At 37.1% G+C, this 22,293-nt stretch overlaps 1 protein-coding gene across 1 annotated transcript in view; it reads right to left on the bottom strand.

Annotated features, from left to right (window-relative positions):
• ARMC3 (armadillo repeat containing 3) overlaps positions 1–9,054 on the bottom strand; it is a 69,988-nt gene extending 60,934 nt beyond the window's left edge. The window contains exon 1 of the mRNA XM_015811567.1: positions 8,912–9,054. The gene's annotated coding sequence lies outside the window, so the exon portion shown is untranslated. The remainder of the gene's footprint in view (positions 1–8,911) is intronic.
• Positions 9,055–22,293: the final 13,239 nt, after the last annotated feature.

The raw sequence follows: 22,293 nt of genomic DNA, 5'->3' as shown, positions 1-22,293 counted from the left end.
GTTGTAAAACATAATAAAATTGAAGTAATGGTGCAAAGAGTTGACTGGTCGCCAAGAAAGCGATGTAAAATAGTATTATTAAGTGAGCAAGGCTACAGTTATAAAGAAATTAGAAGAAACATTGGTGGAAACTCAAGCAAAGGTGGAATTTCTACTGTACACTTTTCCCAAAAGGTTTCCACAATTTTGGCCACTATTGTATCAGTTGTATAAAATGCTAAAATATTAATGACATTTTATAGACATACACATCCTTATGGATACTCCCATAATAAATATATTTATATATCTAATACACAAGAACATAATCAGAAAAAACTATCAAATCAAAGTTCTTCCTAAGAAACAGAATATTTTGAAAAGTGAACAAAACAATTTGTATCCTTATTTTAGACCATGGGGCAGTTGTTGAGAACACATTTGCACGCAACATATTCCAGGTTAAATCTTTCTTAGTATTTCTGATGATAAGGTTCAAAAAATCTCTTCATGATCTGATGTTTCAAAAATATGAATATTGCTGAGTCAGCCCATAATGAGTTTAGCATAAAACAGTTATATATGCTTTATTTGATAGTTTTGTTATTTGCATTCCAGTTCCGTATTTATTACTCACATAAATTAACTAGTATTCAAAAATAGCATTCTAACAAATATGGCATCTCTATATTAGTAGAGCAGATTCTTGTGCTTTAGTCTGCACTGCTAATATATGCATCCAATTCTAACCCTTTTAAAAATTGTCCTTCGGGATCCCTTTCAAAGTCTCAAGGGATAAGGTTGACAACATGAAACTCTAGCTATGCTGACCTCAACTGATTTATTACGAACTGGGAAAATATACACTTCAGAAAGGCATTACTTTCTTAATCCCTTGAAATCCATAAGTCAGAATCCCCCTTCTTTTTTCACCACACAATATTGGCTAAGTTGCTGTTCTTTAAATCCAAACTCATTATGCTTTTAAATGTTCTTAGAGAGACAAAAGTCTTAGCTATTGCTTGCTGACTATTATTTTGGCAGGGAGAGGTAAACATACATGTAACTTTTTTAAAAAAATAATCAATCTAAGCTGTCAACCAAACAACAATAAAGTAACTCCATGTCAGTTATAACATAAGCAAAATTGACCAGAATTCATATAACCATTGATTGGATAGGATCACATACTGCTGTAAGCCTGTTTGTTAAACAAAATATAATGGCATGGTTTGTACATAATTATAAGTTGTAAATCATAATTTACAAAACAGGAATGCTGGATTCATACAGTACAATTTGTTATGGTTCATTTGCATGATATATGAATGCAAGAAATCTTCATTTATTGTCTTAAATGTGAAATTATGTAAGATGAAAGAGATAAGTATTTCATTGGAAGAAAAATATATTACGTATTACAAACAGCAAAGGCAAGTCTATTAGCAAATGTCTTAGTACTGTAGATATTACAATATAGTAATAGTGGATTTCAGGAGGAGACTTTTTATTTTACCCCCTCTTACTATATTCAACAGTACAGTGTCAGCAATATAGTCCTTCAAATTTTGAGGTTCTGTAATCTTCCAAGATATGAAATGGACGCTTAATATCAGAACCATCATTAAAATGGCACAACAAAGAATATTCTTCCTGCATTAACTCAGGAAGTTCAAACTGCCCTAGGAGCTGTTGATACTGTTTTACAGAGGAATTACTGAATCTGTCATTTGTACTTCTATAACTGTCTGGTTTGCTACAGCAACCAAATAGGACAGGTACAAATTTCTACGGATAGTCAAGATTGCTGAAAGAAACATTGCAAACAGTGTTCCTTCCATAGAAGAACTATTAATTGTGCGATACAGAAGGAGAGCTGACAAGATATCTGTAGATCCCTCACATCTTGAACACAAAGTGTTTCAACTCTTTCCCTTAGGTTGGCACTACGGGGTATTATATGCCAAGACAACTAGACACAGAGAGTTTTTTCCCTCATGCCATGACTCTGCTGAACACCAAATTCTCGCAGTTGACAAAACAGGCGATTACTAATATGCATGCATAACCCATAGAGCAGTGATGGCGAACCTTTTAGAGACCGAGTGCCCAAACCCTGCCCCACCCCGGCCTGCCCCTGCTCTGCCCCCCCGCCCCCCACCCTGCTCCGGCGTCACCCCGCCCGCCCTCATGGCCATCCATGGCCCGCTGCAGCCCTGCTGCCATGTGCTTGGCCCTGCTGCCATGTGCTTCGCTGTGCTGCTCCACGTGCGCTGCACGCGGGGGTGACTCTCCTCCGGGGGGGCTGCTGGTGAGGGGGCTGCGGGGGGAGGCGGGGCTGGGGCAATGGCGTGCGTGCCCACAGAGAAGGCTCCAAGTGCCGCCTCTGGCACTCATGCCATAGGTTCGCCACCACTGTCATAAAGTGTGGCTAGAATATTATTTATCCTTTTATTACCTCTTATCCCCTTTTCTACTGGTTGCACACTTTAAATATTATTATTATTATTATTATTATTATTATTATTATTATTATTATTATTAATTATTATTATTATTATTATTCACACAGTCAAGATATATGTACAGACTGGATCAGGCATTTTTGTCTAGCTATTAAATTTTTTCAAAGACCTGGGATAGGCAGATGTGGATATCTGATGATACTATACACATCATTGCAGAATGTAAACTGTTCTGAGTAAAGCAGTGCTTTGTAGTTGACTGATGGTGAATTTATCAATGCCAATGATGTTCAAGTGGTGTTCCAGTTGTTCTGGAATTGGACCCAAGGCATCTATGACTATTGGTACTACTTTTCCGTTCTTTTGCCAGAGTTGTTCTATTTCTATTTGCAGATCTTTGTATTTTATTATCTTCTCCATTTCTTTCTTTTCTATTCTGCTACCTCCAGATACTGTCATATCCACTACCCAGACTTTCTTTTTTTCTTATTGACAGTTATTAAGACTGGTGTGTATATTGTAGGTACCTGTCTGTTTGAATTCTAAAGTCCCACAGCAATTTAGTTTCTTTATTTTCTATTACTTTCTCTATTTTATGGTCACACCAGTTCTTCCTTGCAGGAAAAGGTTATTTCTTGCAGATCTTCCAATGCACCATTGTTGCTACTTTGTCATGCCATTGCTTATAATCACTCTGTGCAATCTTGCAGCAGAAAACCAGGTAGTCCACTGTTTCTTCAACTTCTTTGCATAGGCGGCACTTGCTGTCTGTTGCTGTCTTCTCAATTCTGGTTTTGTATGCATTTGTCCTTAATGCTTTTTCTTATACAGCCAGAATTAGCCCCTCTGTTTTTTTCTTCAACTTTCCTGCTCTTAGCCATTGCCAGGTCTTGTTATTATCTGTTTTCCCTGTTATTTTTGCAATGTATTGGCCATTTAATGCTTTGTCTTCCCATACCTCCATTCTGTTCTCCATTTGGTCTTTCTTGTAGGCCAGTTTGGTCTCTTCAGTAGTCAGTATGCCTTCCTGGTATACTAGCTTCAGCGCATCTTCTTCATTATCCTTCAGATATTCTTCCAACGTCCCTTTTTCTTCTTCAACCATCTGATATATTTGCAACATCCCACACCTACCTATTTTTGTAGGTAGAGTCTGTCTACATCACTGCGAGGATGAAGGGCATGATTCATAGTCATTATTTTTTCTGGTTTTCCTATCCACAGCTTTTAGTTCTGCTTGAGTCCAGTCCACTATTCCAGTTTTGTAATCTAATGACTGGAATTGCCTGGGTGTTTATTATTTCTGTATTGTTTTGCAAATACACTAAGTGCTTCTATACTAGAGACAAATTCCTTGTGTGTTTAACCACACTTCCCAAATAAACTATTCCATTCTGTTCTATTCTTTTTTCTATTTTTATTTTATTCAAAAAAAGTTAAAATACAAAATTGAAAAAAAAATAAAAAACCAGCTAAGAAAGGGGAAAAAACATAAAGCAAAGAAGACAATGGAAAAATGCATTAAAAAATCAGCTCATATACACATATTATCTCCCCCAGTTGAATACTGATTAATACATTATTATATTATTCCCACCCCTTGTGAACCCCCCAAATGTTTAAACTACTAAGTCTGTTTGTAAATCATTGACCTGTCATCTATGCACTATATTAATGATAAAATAATTAACAAGAAACATGAATAATAACAAAAAGTAAGGTTAAAGTTTCAAAACCCTCTGTTAACAAACAATTACTGTAATTAAGTTGAAGTTGAAATTAAGTAGAAAATTTACCACAGCATCTTATCTATCCCAAATCATCCTGAGAATTAAGATGGATCCTGGATCAAATATCCATGTTTGTTTCTTGATATCATCACTTATCAATTGTTGTCTGGTTAAATATAATAAATTCAGTCTCCACAATAGGTCTATCTCCCCAAAAGGTCCAGATGAACATGGTTTCCAATTAAGTATGATAAATCCATTTCCCAACCTCCTTCAATCCTCCTAGGGAAAACCAATTTATCACTTCTTAATTCAATCAGGCTTTTGCTGTTATAAAAGATGCAGCTTGAACTTCAGAGAGGCATATGCAATCGACTCTGTACATTCTATAGCTGTTTTCAATGGGTCTGCAACTTTCAAATCACATTTCTTTTGTGAATCTAATTTATCTAGAGCTATCTGCATCTGAATATTTTCCACAGCCATTATTATTTCATCAACTTTTTTAAAAAAGCTTTCAACTAAAAATTCTATCTTATTAAATAGTCTTTTTCTTGCTTGTCTGTAATCTGATATAGAGTTGCCCTGCATAGCTTAGCCAGGAAACAAAGAACACTGAAGCAAAATGGGAAAAAAATAAAAAAAATAGGGAAGACATTTTCTGAATATTTCAATCCAAGATTAAAACAAAGATTAAAAAAATAAGCTCCAAATATTTTGCAAAACAATAAAATGCAAAAACACTGTGGTGAGAGTCCAATATTAATGTAAATCAAATGAAAACACTTTCACCACCCTAGAACACATGTTTCTTATAGAAAAGGGAAAGTTATTAAAAATAACAACATAAATCAAAGGGGAAAAAACAGAGTCCACCAGAGGGTTAAAATAAATCAGCATTCAACCAACCAGTCAACTTTTAAGGATAAAAAACAAAATATTTAAAAAGTGAAATTAAAACCCAGAAATGCTTAAGAAAATGAATTGCCGAAAGGAAGATGGATGTCCAGTGACTTTCCAACCACTCTCACAAGGAATTGGAATCTTCAAGACTCCTCTTCCCAGATGGGTTCATGACCATCCAAAAGCTATCTTGGTCATTCCTAAGTGCTCCCATTCAAATCCAGGGAGCAGCACTGCCAGAGAAGTCGCTTTGGCAGCAAAATCAGCAGAATGTCAGCAAGAGAAAAAAAAACTCCTTACTGTTCAGCAGCCATCTTGGGGAGGAGTCTTATTCTATTCAAAAATATAATATTTGTTCATTGATTTATTGAGAAAATAATCCAAAGCTACATGCTTCTGTGTAACAAAAGTAAGTCTAAGATTATCAGTTCATTTAAACAAGAAATTAGAATCAGGTATTTCAATCAATGGAACAATAATCAGTTCTGAGTGTGGGAAGTCTGCCTTCTTTAAAGAACAGAATTCTGGGTATTTAATCTCAAACTCCAATCTTCACAACACAGGAATGTGGAAGTGTATTATGGCTTGTACAAAGGAGATTTCTGAGGACCTCGATGGATGAAAAAGGTGACAAAACCAATTCTAAAGAATTTAGACTCTACTGGTCCACTGTCAGACAGATGGGGTACAAATGGAGACAATTTAACACCACTGTTACCCTTTCCAAGAGTGGTTGACCAACCAAGATCATATCAACAGCAAAGCATGTAATACGTCAGGAAGTCTCAAAGAGCCTGAGGGTAACGTTTAAGGAACTGAAGGTCTCTCTTGCACAGTAGTGAACATTGCAGGATAAAAAGAGAAAGCTGCTACACTCTAAAAGAACGTTGCTGCCCATCTATAGTTTGCAAAAAAAATTACTCAGATAAGCCAAAAAGTTCTTAGAAAAATGTTCTAGGGGCGGATGAGACCAAAACAGAACTTTGTGGCTTGAACGAAAAGTGTTATATTTGCTTAAAGACAAACACTACATTCCACCATAAGAATTTTATCCCACCTGTGAAACGTGGTGGCAACATCATAGTTTGGGCCTGTCGCTTCTGGATCAGGATGGCTTACCAATACTGATGGAAGTATGGATTCTTAATTTTACAAGCAAATTCTATAGAAAAATGTTAGGGCATATCTCTATGAACTGAAGCTCAAGAGAAAGTGACATAGATCATATGACCAAAACAATGGTTAGCAAAAGAAGCAATTTTGGGTCATATTGACCATTTTCAAAATATTGAAAATTCAAAAACCTATAAGCACCAATGTGTAAATATGCCAAAAAAACCATGAAAGTAACTTTGATATTTTACTTTATTCTATTATAGATAATCTTTGACTTATAATCATAATGGACCCTTCCCATTATGGTTTTAAGTTCTAACAGCTCTGTAAAGTGGGTCACCCACATAATTGTCCTGATTTTATGACCTTTTCAGTGTTGGTCATTAAGCAAACACCACCATTGTTAAGCAAACCAATTGTAAGTAAATGCCAGTTTTCAACAAACACATCGTAAAATATGGTCATGTGACTGTGGGATACTGCAAACAGATGTAAATGTAGGCCAGATGTTGAGCTCCAAAAATGATAGTCACATGACCAGGGGTATAGCCATCAGAACCTCAGAACTAGGTTGTAAATAAGTTATGAAAGACTTCAAAAGGTTGTAAAGAGACTGGCCATAGTTGAGGACTACCTATAAAAGTAGCACATGACAAATCTCACTTGGGCTTAGAAAATAAGCAAAGTCCAGCCTAGTTTATATTTAGATGGATAGCCAGAAGAGAATACCAGACATAAACTAGTTTGAGAAGTTGAAAAACATCTTAGAAGCAAGAGTGAATATGAAATGTTTTTATAGCTAGTCCTTAACTTGCAACCATTCATTTAGTGCACTGAAAGTTACAACAGCACAGAAAAAAATAATTTAAGCCTGATTTTCATACTTATGACTATTGCAGAATCCCCATGATCATTAGCATTAACATTAGATCCTCCCACCTATGTAGTACATTGGGCAGCAAGGGATCTCCAGTATTTTCTATTTTGGGCAAATACTTCAGCAACTTCCTATGTGATGGTCTCAAGCCTGGATGCAAAAGGAGGAGGGTTAGGCATCAGGCTAGCAATCTATCCCTGTAAAAATTATAGCCACTTCAGAAACAGCAAGAAGAATCTCAAGAAAATTTAGCGTCCATGATCAGGTGATTGAAATTCAGGTGCTTGGCAACTGCCATGTATTTATAACAGTTGCATTGTTCTGGGGTCATGTAACCTTCCCAAGCAGCTTCTGACAGGCAAATGGAGGAAATCAGATTTGCTTAACAACCACATGATTCACTTAACAACTGCAGTGATTTGCTTAATAATTGTGGCCAAAAGGTCATAAATGAGGCACAGCTCACTTAATAACTGCTTTGCTTAGCAACAAAAATGTTGGGCTCAATTGTGGTTATAAGTTGAGGACTATCTGCGATAAGAATAAACCCCTCTTTCTGTATAAACTTACTATTATTTTTCTTGTAAGAATCAGCCTTCAGAGATTATCTGACAATACAGAGATTTTGAATATACCTACATCAGAATATATAACACTTTTGAAATTAAACATTAGAATCTTGGGTTCACAACTCCCTCATGCTTGAATTATCAGTTTGACAAATTAAAAATGATTATTCCACAATTACGAGCCTAATTAGATATGGATAGGATTGGTCATTGTAATATATTTATTGTAATGCTAAAATTGGACTGCATAAAACAAAACTTGTTAAAGTGTTTTGCAGCATCTTAAAAGAGAACACATTACCATATTTATTACTGCATGGCTGTTTTATGGGCTTTTCTTTTTCTTTTCATTTCTATGGATGAGTCACTCATCACTTCATCCAATGCATGAAGTATAGCATTCACAGAGAAGTACTGCACATATTGTATGCACAAATTGCTTTTGGAAGAAATGAACCCACAAGCAGTGATTCTGAAAAAGTGGACCCCAAAGGTAGGAAAATGAAAATTTGTCCAAGATTTAGAATACCGATTTATCAAGGATTGGAGAAATCATCAAACTCTTTTAACAAGAGAATACAAATGGTACCATTTTAAGTTGTATATCTCAAACTGGATTGCTTATATGGATTGCTTATATGGCATTCCCTAAAACACAAAATACTATCATCACTGCAGCAATAAAATGCTTAAGTATTAAATATGTAATCCTTGCTATTTATTAAATTCACTTGTTTGCTTACTTACTCACTTATTTACAAGACTTACATAGCTTCCTATCTCATATGATTGCTCACATTAAGCCATAAAAACATAAACGCACTGTAAAAACATTAAATACAATTTAGTCATCAGGACATCAGAATTTAATTGCATTGATAAAAAGTTGAGCTTAATAAAAAAAATAAAAGAGCTTAATGATACATGTATTTTTAGAAGAGGACGTTCTTTTCCGCATATATAGCCTTTCAATATACTTTCAGTATTTATTGTTTTTTATTATTTTAGGGCAACTGTTTTTTGTTTGTTTTGCACAGCGTGACAGCAAAGAGACCGCATGTAGCAAAATAATTATTTTCTGAGAACAGACAAAATTGGGAGACAAAATACAGTGGGAGGATTTTCTTTTACTTACAATTTGTTAAAGTGCTTACTTTATTAGTCGTATAATGAAATACAAAGTATTCTCTAAAATGTATTTAACAGACTATAAGAAGACGAAGAAATCTTAACTAAAGCTAATGCAGACACCGCGCACATCTTTCGCATTACCGAAGGTCTTTCCTTTCTTCAGATGACTTTTCAATTCAGACCGTCCCCAGAAAGTTTCAGTCACACAGGAAGATCTGTATCTGAGAGTCCTCTAGGCCGATACACACGTTCCCACGTCTTCCCAATATTGGTCTCGTACTCTTAAGAACGCGTCCCGCTTTGCTTGTCGCTAGGTTACGCCACCTTAAAGCGCATGCGTAACAGCAGTTTCTAGAGCGCTGAACTGCAGAACAGAGTTTCGCCAGGGGGCACAACTTTACCGTCATAGATCATAGATCATATTTATTAGAGTCATATAAAGTGAGAGTTTCCAAGTTCATATTAGGCACCATTCTTTTTCTGAGGAATGGAATTATAAAGTGTCATACAAAGCACATTAAAGAACCAATTCTGATTTTGAAGAGAGATGGCTAGATAAACTTCCCCCACCTCTCCACAACCTCTTTTATGTATTTCTCAATTCAGCTATATTACTTGGTTATGTTTTGCTCAATTCAACCAACTATATATGTTGGTTACATTTTATACACAAAAGAGGAGTGATTTTTCAGTTTGGCAGAATTAAGATGGGTGGAAATCTTAAAGTGCCAAGTTGGAAAACACTGGTATAGAGGCAGAACCGTTCACATCCAAAGCTTTCTTATTTAAAAAGTTCATAGGGTCGTAATCAGTAATTTGTTTCCAAATATGGGTAATTAAATAAGTGCACTAAGTTAAGCTTGGAAAGGTCTGAACGGATTTTATTGCGCTTCAATGGATCAAGCCCAAAAGTTCTTAATGTGAGAGAAGTTGCTTCGGAATCTAGTCTCATATTAACCAAATATAATCGCTATATTTCATAGATCTTGTCTGAGCCGGAAAATAGGTAAATCTGACGTGCTTGGATAGGAAAAATCAAGGCTGATCTGCTGCCAAAAGAACTACAAAGAAGAGTCCCTCAAATCGTCAACAGCGCTCGAGCTCCAGGCGGTGCTCGCTAAATTTTTATGTATGTCTATGCTTTCAATGTGTAATTGCTAGCGCATGCGTAGGGGGGGCTGAATTGGTTGAAGTTGCTCAACCTTTTCTGGAGAATCTGCTGTTCCCTCTGCCTGTGCCACAGCTTGGATATTGTGAATTAGAAACATGATCCAGTGTTATTTCCGAATGCATTCTCAGTTTACTGGAAGAATTATTTCTTCCTTCCCATTCTGAAACACATTCACACAGCTTGACTGTTAGTGACCCGAGGAGGAGGGCGGGGAGAAGAGGGAATAATACTGTAGGAAAACAGAAAAACAATGAAACGGTATATCTCTTCCCCCTGCATTCTCAATTTTAGCAAGCTGACGTCCTGCTTATTATTACTACTAAAGAGCCAGAAGAATGGAACGTGGAGTAAGGAATAGTTAATCACCGGCAAATGCTACAACTCCATAACATGCAATATTATAACTCACAAGGCAGTATGTAAATACCAAGAAAAGAGATGCAACAGTGAAGTGATACTCTTTCCTTAGCAAAATGCAGAAAGGAAAGAAGGAAGGAAGGGGAGGAAGAGGGAAGAGAGGGAGCGAGGGGAGAAGAAGGAAGGAAGAGAGTGAAGAAGGAAGGGGAGAGAGGAGAGAAAGTAAAAGGAAGCAGTCTGTAGTAGCAGCCAAAAAAGCTAATACAATCCTGGGTTGTATAAATGGGCATAGAATCAAGATCATGCGAAGTATTAGTGCCGCTTTATAAAACCCGAGTGAGACCATACCTGGAATATTGCAACCAATTTTGATCACCATACTACAAAAAAGATGTTGAGACTTTGGAAAAAGTTCAGAGAAGAGCAACTAAAATGATCAAAGGCCTGGAGACTAAAACATGAAGAACGGCTGCAGGAATTGGGTTTGGCTAGTCTAAAGAAAAGAAGAAATGGAAATGACATGAGAGTAGTATTCCAGTGGGGCTACCACAAAGAAGCGGGGGTCAAATTATTCTCCAAAGCTCCAGAGGGCAGGACGAGAAACAATGGTTGGAAACTGACCAAAGAGAGAAGCAACCTGGAATTAAGGAGAAACTTCCTAACAGTGAGGACAATTAATCAGTGGAACAGCTTGCTTTCAGAAATCAAGGGCGCTCCATCACTGAAGATTTTTAAGAAGAGACTAGACAGTCACTTGTCTGAAATGGACTGGAGGCTAAAACATATAAGGAACGGCTGCTGGAATTGGGTATGTCTAGTTTAATGAAGAGAAGGATGAGGGGGGACATGATAGCAGTGTTCCAATATCTCAGGGGCTGCCACAAAGAAGAGGGAGTCAAGCTATTTTCCAAAGCGCCTGAAGGCAGGACAAGGATCAACGGGTGGAAACTAACCAAAGAGAGAAGAAACCTAGAACTAAGGAGAAACTTCCTGGCAGTTAGAACAATTAACCAATGGAACAACCTGCCTCCAGAAGCGGTGAATGCGCCAACACTGGAAGTTTTTAAGAAGAAACTGGACAGCCATTTGTCGGAAATGGTATAGGTTTCCTGCCTGAGCAGAGGGGGTTGGATTAGATTACCTTCAAGGTCCCTTCCAACTTTATCATTATTATTATTATATTATTAAGACTTCCAAGGTCCCTTCCAGCTCTATTCTATTCTAAGGAGGAGAGGGAGGGAGGGAGGAAGGAAAGGAAAAGAAAAGAAAGGAAAGGAGGAAGATCCATTGAGCAAGAATGTTTCTCAATCTGACATACTGTAGATGTATTGAACTACTATGTCCATTACTTCCAGCCATTGTATTTGAAGAGCGTAGTACTGGGGATGCTGTCCCAAATACACAAAATGTGTAAAAATCCTAAAAGTGGCATTGTAGTCCTGCATATAGGAAAACCGTATGAAGAATTTTTCTGTAACAATGCAACTTGAGTTGCCAAAACAATTGGAAAACTTGACCAGGGAGAGAATGAGAGCATACACAGAAACAATCTCTTCTGTCTTTCTCCAATGTTCATGTATTCAAGCAGAACGTCTGAAGGGGAACTATTTGTGCTCATTTGAATAAGTGCAGCTGTCAGCATAATCCAAGCCAGGATCATATGTAGAGCCATACGTGTTCTGTCCAAAGCAAGTACTGTAGAGTTTTCTTTCAAACTCCTTCTAGAAGACTGGAGAAAAAGCTGGATTTGGATTTTAAACATGCACATATTCAATTCCACTATATAATATTTCTCACTTTTATTCACCAACTCAAAGCAACATTCAAACTGCTGCTTGTCTTCTTATTGTTCCCCATTTCAGCTAGGGCTGAAATAAAGTGTCTGGTCCAAAATCACCCACTGACTCGATGGATGAAGATGGGCTGGAATGTGGTATCTTTGTTCCTCCTGTTCAGCATTTCAGCCATATTAAATAGTTGAACCATACTATACAGACTCTCAGGGTGAGAGTTGGAAAAGGGAGAAAAAAAATAAGGACAAAGAAAGAGCAATCACATTGAACCTCAAATAAAATTAACCTATATAGCTTTATATTATCCACTGGAGATTAATTTTGTGTTTCAAGGCATATGTGCAGATTCTGATGGAAGAAGGATTTGAAAGAGAAATTGTCCCTGACTTCCTGATTTGAAGTTTTTAGGAAGATAAAAACTAAGAGGTGTTTATTTGCAATATCAATACATCACAGCAGGAAGGGAAAATGAGCAACATATAAAAGTCACCTAACTTTTCCTCCACCTGGTTTTGCATGAAATCTAAAAAAGAATTGGTACATTTGGTTGATCATGTTTATAAAACTCCCAGGATAAGGAACCCGGCAAGCTATTTATACTCAAATGTAATCTAATACAGATAGTCTTTGATTTATGACTGGTCGCCTAGCAACTGTTTGAAGTTACAACCTACCTGAAAAAGGGGAATGTATAACTTGAATCCAATAAGGAACCTGGCAAGCTATTTGTATTCAAATGTGAGTAATCTTATAGAGGCAGTCATGATATATGACTGGTAGCTTAGCAACTATTTGAAATTACAATCTATCTACAACTTGGATCCAAGATTCCAGCAATGCCTTCCCAATAGTCACATGCCCACATTTAAGACATTTGATAACATGGACACATTTACAATTGTTTGCAGTATCCCACAGTCATGTGACCACATTTAATAATGATTTGGCTAAAAACCAGCATTTATTTCTGGTTTTAAGCAAAACCACATCGTAAATGGGTTCACTTACCACTGTGATGTTCCCTTAACTATTGTGTTTGCACTTAAAACCATTTAATGACCACTGCAAAAACTGTCATAACTGGGTCAGTCATGACCCATTTTCCAACTGCTAATGACATATACCCATAATGGGCAGGTTCCATTACAATCATAACTTGAGGACCATCTATAAATGGATATAATTGAACCTGCTTTTGTATCCAATTTAGATCAAAAGGTACAAAAATCAACTAGGAATCTGGAGAGAGGTTTATGAACAAGTTAATGCCTTTTCCCTGTTTTAAATTTATTTATGGTACATGTAACTGATTACAGGGATCACCAGAGTGCTAACCTGTTAATGGAAACTGTTTTTCCTGCTATAATATGGTATTCTCAGTTTCTGATGTTAATGGTCTATTCAACAAAGCAGAAAATTGCATAGTAACTGGACACTTAAAAAAAATGATCTCCGTGCATCGGTTCTTAATACAGTGGTTATAGGGGTGCTCTTGGAAGAGAGCTGATAAAGCAGATTAGGGACAAACAACATGGACAAAATCTGTCTATATTGCTAGTCAATAATGACTTGATGATTCATAATCAATCAATGAAGTTGTTATAAATGGACCGCACAGTGGGCCATTATTTTGAAACAACAGGAGTTCAGCAAATATTGATTGGCAAATAAAATACATTATCTCACTTATTTCCTGACATGGTGCCAATGTACCAGACTACAAAGGTATAAACAGGGCAATATTAAACTACCTATATGATATTGTGGACACCTTTGTGTGGAAAGTATCAAGTAACTGGTAATAGTTTTTGATCTAAAGAATGACCAATTGCCATACAAGCAAGGAGAAAAAGTCCAAATCTCTATGAACATAGGGATTTGAAAACCTAGAGGCAAAATGTAGATAAGAAAATGGTCTTGGGAAAGATGATATGATGGTTGGTTGTTCTCCTTCTGGTGGTCTGTGTATTATGCATTTGAGGAAGTTTGCTGTGAAAATGAAGGAGCTGGCAGATGTTATCTTAGAACTGTTGCACCACATCTTTCATAAATCCTGGAGCACAGTGGAAGTAACTGAGGAATAGAAAAGGACTGATGTGGTTCCCATCTTCAAGAAAGGGGGGGGGGGAAACAGACCCAGGAAACTACAGACCAGTCAGTTTAACATCAATACCTGGGAAGATCCTAGAAAAGATAATGAAAAAACAGATCTATGGACAACTAGAAGCAAACAAATGTATAGCTAGTAGCCAGCACGGGTTTGTTAAAAATAGATCATGCCAAACCAATCTTATTTCATTCTTCGATAAAGTGACTAAACTAGTAGACCATGAAATGCTGTGGACTTAGTATACTTAGATTTCAGTAAGGCATTTGATAAAGTAGACTACAACCTTCTCCTTGGTAAGCTGGAAAAAGGTGGAACAGACAACATCACCCCCACCAGATGGATCTATAGCTGGCTGGCAAACCGTACTCAACAAGTAGTCCTCAATGGCAACACATCCATATGGAGAGAAGTAAGCAGATGACACCAAACTGACAGGAGTAGCCAACACCCCAGAAGACAAACTCAGGATCCAAAAAGATCTTGACAAACTTGAACAATGGGCCCTATTCAACAAAATGAGTTTCAATGTGGAGAAAAGCAAAGTTTTACATTTAGGCAGGAAAAATCAAAGGTACAAGTACAGACTGGGTGAGACCTTGCTCAAAACAGTAATTGGGGGAGGGGCCTTGGAGTCCTAGTGAACGATCACTTGACTATGAGCCAGCAGTATGTAGCAGCAAACAAAAAAGCTAATATAATCCTGGGTTATATAAAGAGAGGCATAGAATCAAGATCACACAAAGTATTAGTACCGCTTTATACGACCACACCTAGAATACTGCAGCCAATTTTGGTCACCATATCACAAAAAAAATGTTGAGAGTTTGGAAAAAATTCAGAGAAGAGCAACTAAGATGACCAAAGGCCTGGAGACTAAAACATACGAAGAACAGCTGTGGGACTTGGGTTTGGCTAGTCTCAAGAAAAGAAATAGGGGAAGCAGTATTCCAGTATTTGAGGGGCTGCCACAAAGAAGAGGGGGTCACGTTATTCACCAAAGCACCAGAGGGAAGGACGAGAAACAATGGTTGGAAACTGATCAAAGAGAGAAGCACCCTGGAATTAAGGAGAAATTTCCTGACAGTGAGGACAATTAACAATTAACCAGTGGAACAGCTTGTCTTCAAAAATCTCACTGGAGATTTTAAAGAAGAGACTAAACAGTGGCTTGTCTGAGATGGTATAGGTCCTCCTGCTTGAGCAGGGGGCTGGACTAGAAGACCTCCAAGGTCCCTTCCAATTCTATTCTATTCTATTCTATTCTATTCTATTCTATTCTATTCTAATGTAATTGTACACCTGTTGTTCATCACTCTATTTACTCTTTGCTAATATATATATTATAAAAATAATTAAAATAAAATAAAATAAAAAATAAAACAAAAAAATCTATTGAATAAATGAATAAAAGTATCTCATTTCATTCCAGAGTAGTTGCTTAAAATATAAATATTTCTAAATGCTATTGATACATTTGTGCCTTTGGCATTTGCTCATGACAGAGAAAATGCCTCATATGTGATTCACAGAGAGCAGAACCTATTTCAGTATATTCATTTTCCACTACTTATTCCCTGCTCTTTCAACTAAAAAAATATTTTGTTCTGTTTTTTTTCCTGTTTTAAGCTATTCTAAAGGCACTTGCCAGTTGGCAACATATTAATCAAAACAGCCCCCTCACCCAAATTAGAAGACATCAAGAAAAGAACATAGTATTAAAAGCACATAATTAAAAGAAACATGTGCCGTTTGAAATAAGAGATTACTACTTCCTTAGAATCAAGAAATTATGGAAACAGAGTTGGTACTCAAAATAAAAGTCTCTGTCCCACCCACTGCACTTCTGATGGCTGAGAGCTGAGCTTCTGACCTCATGGAAGAGGTTCATAAAGGAAAAAATGGCTTTTCATTTTGGAGTCTAAAGAATCCAGAGGAAAGAAGCATGCAAAAACTATCAATGCAAAGCATCAAAATGGATCAGTGGCAAGTCATACAGAGAAAAATGAAAAACCTTTGTAAGTTGTGGCTCAAGGCCAATTTTGAGCAAGACTTTCAGACATTTGGTAACAGCTTTCTACCCCTTCCTTGCAGCCTGGAAAAAAAATAAGGTGTTACAAAGATAACTCAGGACATGGCTATCAAACATCAAAAACATCTACCAGACTATCCCAACTCCTTTATATGGATGATTTGAAGCTGTATGGAAAAACACTCTCTGAAATAGAATTGCTGCTCAACACTGTCTGTATATATAGCGAAGATATTGCAATGGAGTTTGGACTGGACAAATGTGCCATGCTCACCATCTAACAGGGAAATATAGTGAAAACTGAAGAAATCAAGTTGCTCTACGAAAATAACATGGAGTGAAAATGATCACTACAATTATCTGTGCATCCTTCAAGTTGACAACATCAAGTACACTGAAGTCAAGAAAAGGGTTAGAAGTGAATATACAAAAGACTGAAGAAGATCTTAAAATCCAAACTTAGTGAAGGAAATACTATCAAGGCAATCAACACTTGGACAATTCCAGTCATTAGATACACAACTAGAATAAGGGACTGGATTCAAGCAGAACTAAACGTTGTGGATAGGAAGACCAGAAAAATAATGGCAACATATCATGCTCTTCATCATCTCAGCAACATTGACAGACTCTAACTATCAAGGAAAATAGGTGGGCACGGAATGTTGCAAATACATCAGATGGTTGAAGATGAAAAAAGGGCATTGGAAAAATATCTGAAAGACAGTGGAGAAGATGTGCTGAAGCTAGTATATTAGGAAGGCTTACTGATTACTGAAGAGACCAAAGTGGCCTACAAAAAAGATCAAATGAGAAATAGACTGGAGGCATGTGAAGACAAAGCATTGCATGGCCAGTACATAATAAAAATAGCAGAAAAAAACAGATAATAACAAGACCTGGCAATGACTAAGAGTAGGAAAGTTGAAGAAAGAGACAAAGGGGCTAATTCTGAAATCACAAGACCAAGCATTAAGAACGAATGCATTCAAAGCCAGAATTGAAAACTTGGCAGCTACATGCCTTATTGTTTTCATCTTGTCAAACAGACAGCAAGTGCCACCTATGTAAAAAAGCTAAAGAAACAGTGGAGTACCTCATTAGCTGCTGCAAGAAGATTCCACCAACTGACTATAAGCAATAGATGATAAAGTAGTAACAATCGTGTATCTGCAAGAAACAGGTGGGACTTTAAAATAGAGAAAGTCATAAAGAAACTAAATTGCTGTGGGACAGTGATGGCGAACCAATGGCACGTGTGCCAGAGACGGCACTCAGAGCCCTCTCTGTGGGCACACGTGCCGTCGCCCCAGCCCTGCCTCCCCCCTCCTCACCAGCAGTTCCCCCAGAGGAGAGTCGCCCACAGGCGCAGCCCGTGTGGAGCAGCACAGCCAAGGACATGGCAGCCGGGCAGCAGGGACAAGACTTCACCCTTGTGCCCCATCGCGCGATGATGCTATGGGGAGCAGGCGGAGGGCGTGGCTGCCATGGTGCTGCAGGGTTGCCTGGGCAATCTGCTGCAGCGAGCCATAGAGGCGGTAAGTGGGTAGGGCAGGGGCGGAGCAGGGGCAGGCAGGGCCCAGGGGGTGGACAGGCATGGAGTGGGTGCGGGCCTGGGGCAGGGCGATTTTTGGGCACTCAGTCTCTAAAAGGTTCACCATCACTGCTCTGGGACTTTAGAATTCAGACAGATACCTTCCAGATAACACCCCAGACTTAAACATTGTTGATAAGAAAGACAAAAGAAGACCAGATAGTGAATGTGGCAATATCTGGAGACAGCAGAATAGAAAAAAAAGAAATGGAGAAGATTACAAAATACAAAGATCTGCAAACAGAAATAGAACAACCTGGCAAAAGAAAGCAAAGGTAGTACCAATAGTAATAGGCATCTTGTACAACCCCCAAACAATTGAAGCACCATATGAACACCATCGGCCTTGACAAATTCACCATCAGTCAATTGGAAAAGGTGGCTTTACTCGCTACATCCTTCAATAACATCTGTAACACCATCCAACATCCACTTCTGCCTATCCCAGGTCCCCTGAAGGGACTCGATAGGTAGACAAATATGCCAAATCCAGCCCAAACATCTGGCTGACTATACAAGGAACCATATAATTATAATTAAATAATATAATTGTAATTTAATAGTAGATTCAACAAGAGTAGTTTTCTGTCAAGCTTTCACGCAAACACAGGGAAATATTTTTGTTTTCTCTATCTTCTAGATTTTAGACCCAGAGTGACTAAATACAGGATACCACTGGCCAATAATTTATTTATTTTTCTTTTACCAAGTATGCAGCAGAGTAATCAAAAGATGAGGCGATCACTGCTTCATTTGAAGTGAGCTGAAGTCCTAATTCAGCATGGTGATATGATAAATCAAAAGTTGAAAATAGTACCCTATTTGTGGCACATTTGATAATGACAGAAATAAATTTTACAACTTAATCAGAATAATAATTATTCCATCACTAGCATACTATTTAACATACAAGTTGTTATGGCAGGCCAGGCACACACACCGGCCAGGAGAGTATCAGGCCGGGCCAGAGGTCCCCCCAAATACTTACAGGACTATGTATGGTCCTTGTCAGTCCTTGGACAGGCCTAGTAGTCTGGGTTAAGTAAAGGTAGCTAAAGAGGAGTGGGGAGTATGGCTGTAGAGAGATTGTAGCTTGTTGTGTATATATGCAATGTAAGCAATGTAATGGAGTGTTGGAGTATTTAAAATAATAAATGTGCCTTATTATTTCATCCAAGGGGGGAGGGGTGTTATGTCCTGAGCCTGCAGAGCGCAGGCTGCAGCGATTGGCCCTGGCAGACCACGGGGATGCCTGGGACCAGAAAGGCTGTTCCCAGCCTTGCGCACATGCACAAGGTGGGAAAAATCCCTTGCAATGATTGGCCAGCAAGGTACTGTGCAGGGGACTATAAAAGGGGAACTGCACCATTTTGCAATCCGTTCTGTTGGTGTTTGCAATAAAGAAGGACTGTGTGAAACCGTTGCTTCATCTCAGTGCCTCTTCCTCGAGAACAGAACACAAGTGATTTCAGATCAAAGGCTATTTCAGGACCTACAGTCACATTCCTATATGGTCACAAAACATATTAAGCCAAAACAAAACAAACCATCTTAGAGCTTGGGTGTGAAACCAATCAGCCACTGATCCAGTATCATCAAGTGACCTTGTGGTTGAATAAACGTTTGCACCTGGTTCTCGTCAGCTAACTTTCTAATAACTGCTCTGCAGTAAATGAAAGATACTAATCCATTATGTTGGCTTTTGTGACCTAGAGATCTTAAGTTTCAGGTTATCAAAGTATAGGGTTTATAGCTGTGCAATTCTTCAGGTGGATTCCTCTGCAGAATTGGGGGCTTTTCTCAAAACCATGAAATCAATATCATGCTGTTGTGATACAAGCTCCATTCATTTTTTATGTGCATGTAATATCACAAAACACTTAGAACTTGCATCACAAGTCCCCTGCAGGTTGGCTGTAACAATGTTTTCCAGATTGTTGTTGAGCATTTAATGTGAAATTAAAAGTGAATGTTCTTCTCTATTTATCAATAATACTGATTTTGCATAGCTACTCTGCTGTTACGCTACTGTTATTACGTGGCACAATATGTTCACACTAAGAACACAGGCCCAATTAATAATTTATGGCTGACTGGGTTGTCTGGCATGTTGAACAACAGTTTTTGCCACAAAGTTTAGAATTCAGTGATTGCAGACCTGGTTGGAATAATAAATATATTCTTCAGATTCAGTACCATCATACATTTTGGCACCACAATTGGGATATTTAGTGTCCTAAATTTCTTAAGAAACTAAGGAACTTATCTTTGAGATCTCATGTAATTTCATCTGAGAACAGTGAAATCTTGGGTAAGAATACTAAAATCTTAGCAGTATTCATACTGAATATGTCAGTTTTGTGAATGTTGGTAATTTTTTTAGTCAGTTTTAGGCTTTTCTCTGATGCAATACTACTGCTAAAAACAAAAGTAAAAGTCATTTCTGACAATCCATTGGACATTATTTACTGTTAAAATTATCAAATCTTCCTCGTACACATTCTTGCTTAGAAATCAGGAAAACATCTCCACAGAGCCTTCTCATTCTTCATACAAGAAGACATCCAATAAAAGACTGTAAGATGCAGTTCCTTTTTTTAAAAAATGTGTTCATTGTAATTTCCCAGTATAATACAAAATTAAAGGAAGAAAAAGAAAATGAGAAAAAGAAAAAAATGAAATGAAAAAAGATAGAAAACACAATTATGATTTCCTTCCTCCTTTCTATAGAGTAATTTCTATGTTATTCTTTCCCCTTCCTCTTTGATCTTTTTATAATATTTGAATATTTCCCCAAGTCTACAAATATATAAATTACTTTCTTCAAGAAAAAAATTATATAAAAATATTTTAAATCATTTTAAAAATATTTTTCCCCTGACCAAAATGATCAGCTTTGCCATTTCTGCAAGCTCCGTCTGGTTTTATAATCCAGTCTTCTACAGTGGGCAGTAAGTCACAGTTCCATTCCATTGAAAATTGTAGCTCTTTCTAACCATCTGTAGACTCAACCTTTTTTTTGCAAGAATAGGAAAATTGAATGCAGACCTAAAATATCCAACCTTTAAGTTTTCAAACAATTGCAGACTTAAGCATGTTCTTCAGTACCACCTGGTAGAGCAATAACCAGGGGTGTCCATCAGGTATAGTCAAAAAAGTCAAAATAGTGCAATGATTATTCCATTGCAGCTGTCACATTATTATTTTACTATATCCTGAAGAAACCTGCAAAATTATTTTAAAATAATCCTGATCTTTGGAACACAGAAAACAGGTTTTGATTGATTGACTGATTGATCAATTATCTGCCATCAAATCAATGTTGACTCTTAACAACCACAAAGATAGATTTTCTTCAGAATGCTCTGCTCCAATATGGTCCTTTAGATCAGTGTTTGCTGGCTGGGGAATTCTGGAAATTGAAGTCCATATCTCAAAATTGTCAAGGTTGGAAATACTGCTTTAGATATTCCAACAGTGCACCAAGTCCATTTACTTTGCTGCTGGTTATCCTCTTTTTCTCTTACTTTCTTTTTTCTTAATAGTAATTTTATTATAAATTACAACTACAAAAATAAAAATGAATATAAACTAAAAATAAAATAAGAAAAATATAAAAATATAAAAAAGAAAAAATAATGAAGAAAAAACAAATATATATAAAAAGGACCTTCCCCTTCATTATAAGGATAAACAATTTTAGTAACATTTCTTTCTCTTAAAATACAATCTCTTTTTTCCATAATCCATCTTTTATCTATAAACAAATCCATACACTCCTATAATTTTAGTACTGACCAACAGAAGTCCATTAAGGCAGGGGTCCCCAGCAACTGATCTGTGGCCCCTCAACCCATTGGGAACCAGGCCACGCAAGCAGTGGGCAAGCATGCAAAGCTCAATTTGTGTGCAAAAAACCATCCTCTTCACACACACCGGCCACCACCACTGCCTGCTGCCGCCAGATAAGTTGAGGACTGCTACATTAAGGGTTACCAGAGATAACAACTTATCTATTTTAGCTCTGATCAAGTAAACCAACTTTATATTATTTCCTTTTGCTTTTAACAAACTTGATCTATAGTTCCTTCAAATAATGCCTTGGAACCTGATTTCTTTTAATTTTTTCTTTATCTCTTGTCATAAAATTCTTAAATAATTTAAGAAGCCTCTTGTAAATCCAATATAGGTAAATTATCCATGTCATTCATTTAGTTTATGATTTGTGTATCAATTTTAATCATTAAGACATTATCCAGGTGGTTTTTTTTGTATGACCAGTGTAAAAAATTTTCCACATCATTTTTATAAACTGACGTTTTAAAGTTCACTTTCAGATCAGTATTCTTTTTTCATGACACTTTTTAAACAGTTTATCTATAAAGGATTCTTAAAATTATTTTCTGGGTCCACTAGTCCACAAGGTTCTACATTTAGGCAAGAAAAACCAAATGCACAGATATAGTATA

The sequence above is a fragment of the Protobothrops mucrosquamatus genome, unplaced genomic scaffold (assembly GCF_001527695.2).
Source record: "Protobothrops mucrosquamatus isolate PMUCROS unplaced genomic scaffold, P.Mucros_1.0 scaffold45, whole genome shotgun sequence".
Taxonomy (NCBI): domain Eukaryota; kingdom Metazoa; phylum Chordata; class Lepidosauria; order Squamata; family Viperidae; genus Protobothrops; species Protobothrops mucrosquamatus.
The sequence above is the reverse complement of the archived record's forward strand: the minus strand, read 5'-3'. Positions and strand labels throughout refer to the sequence as shown.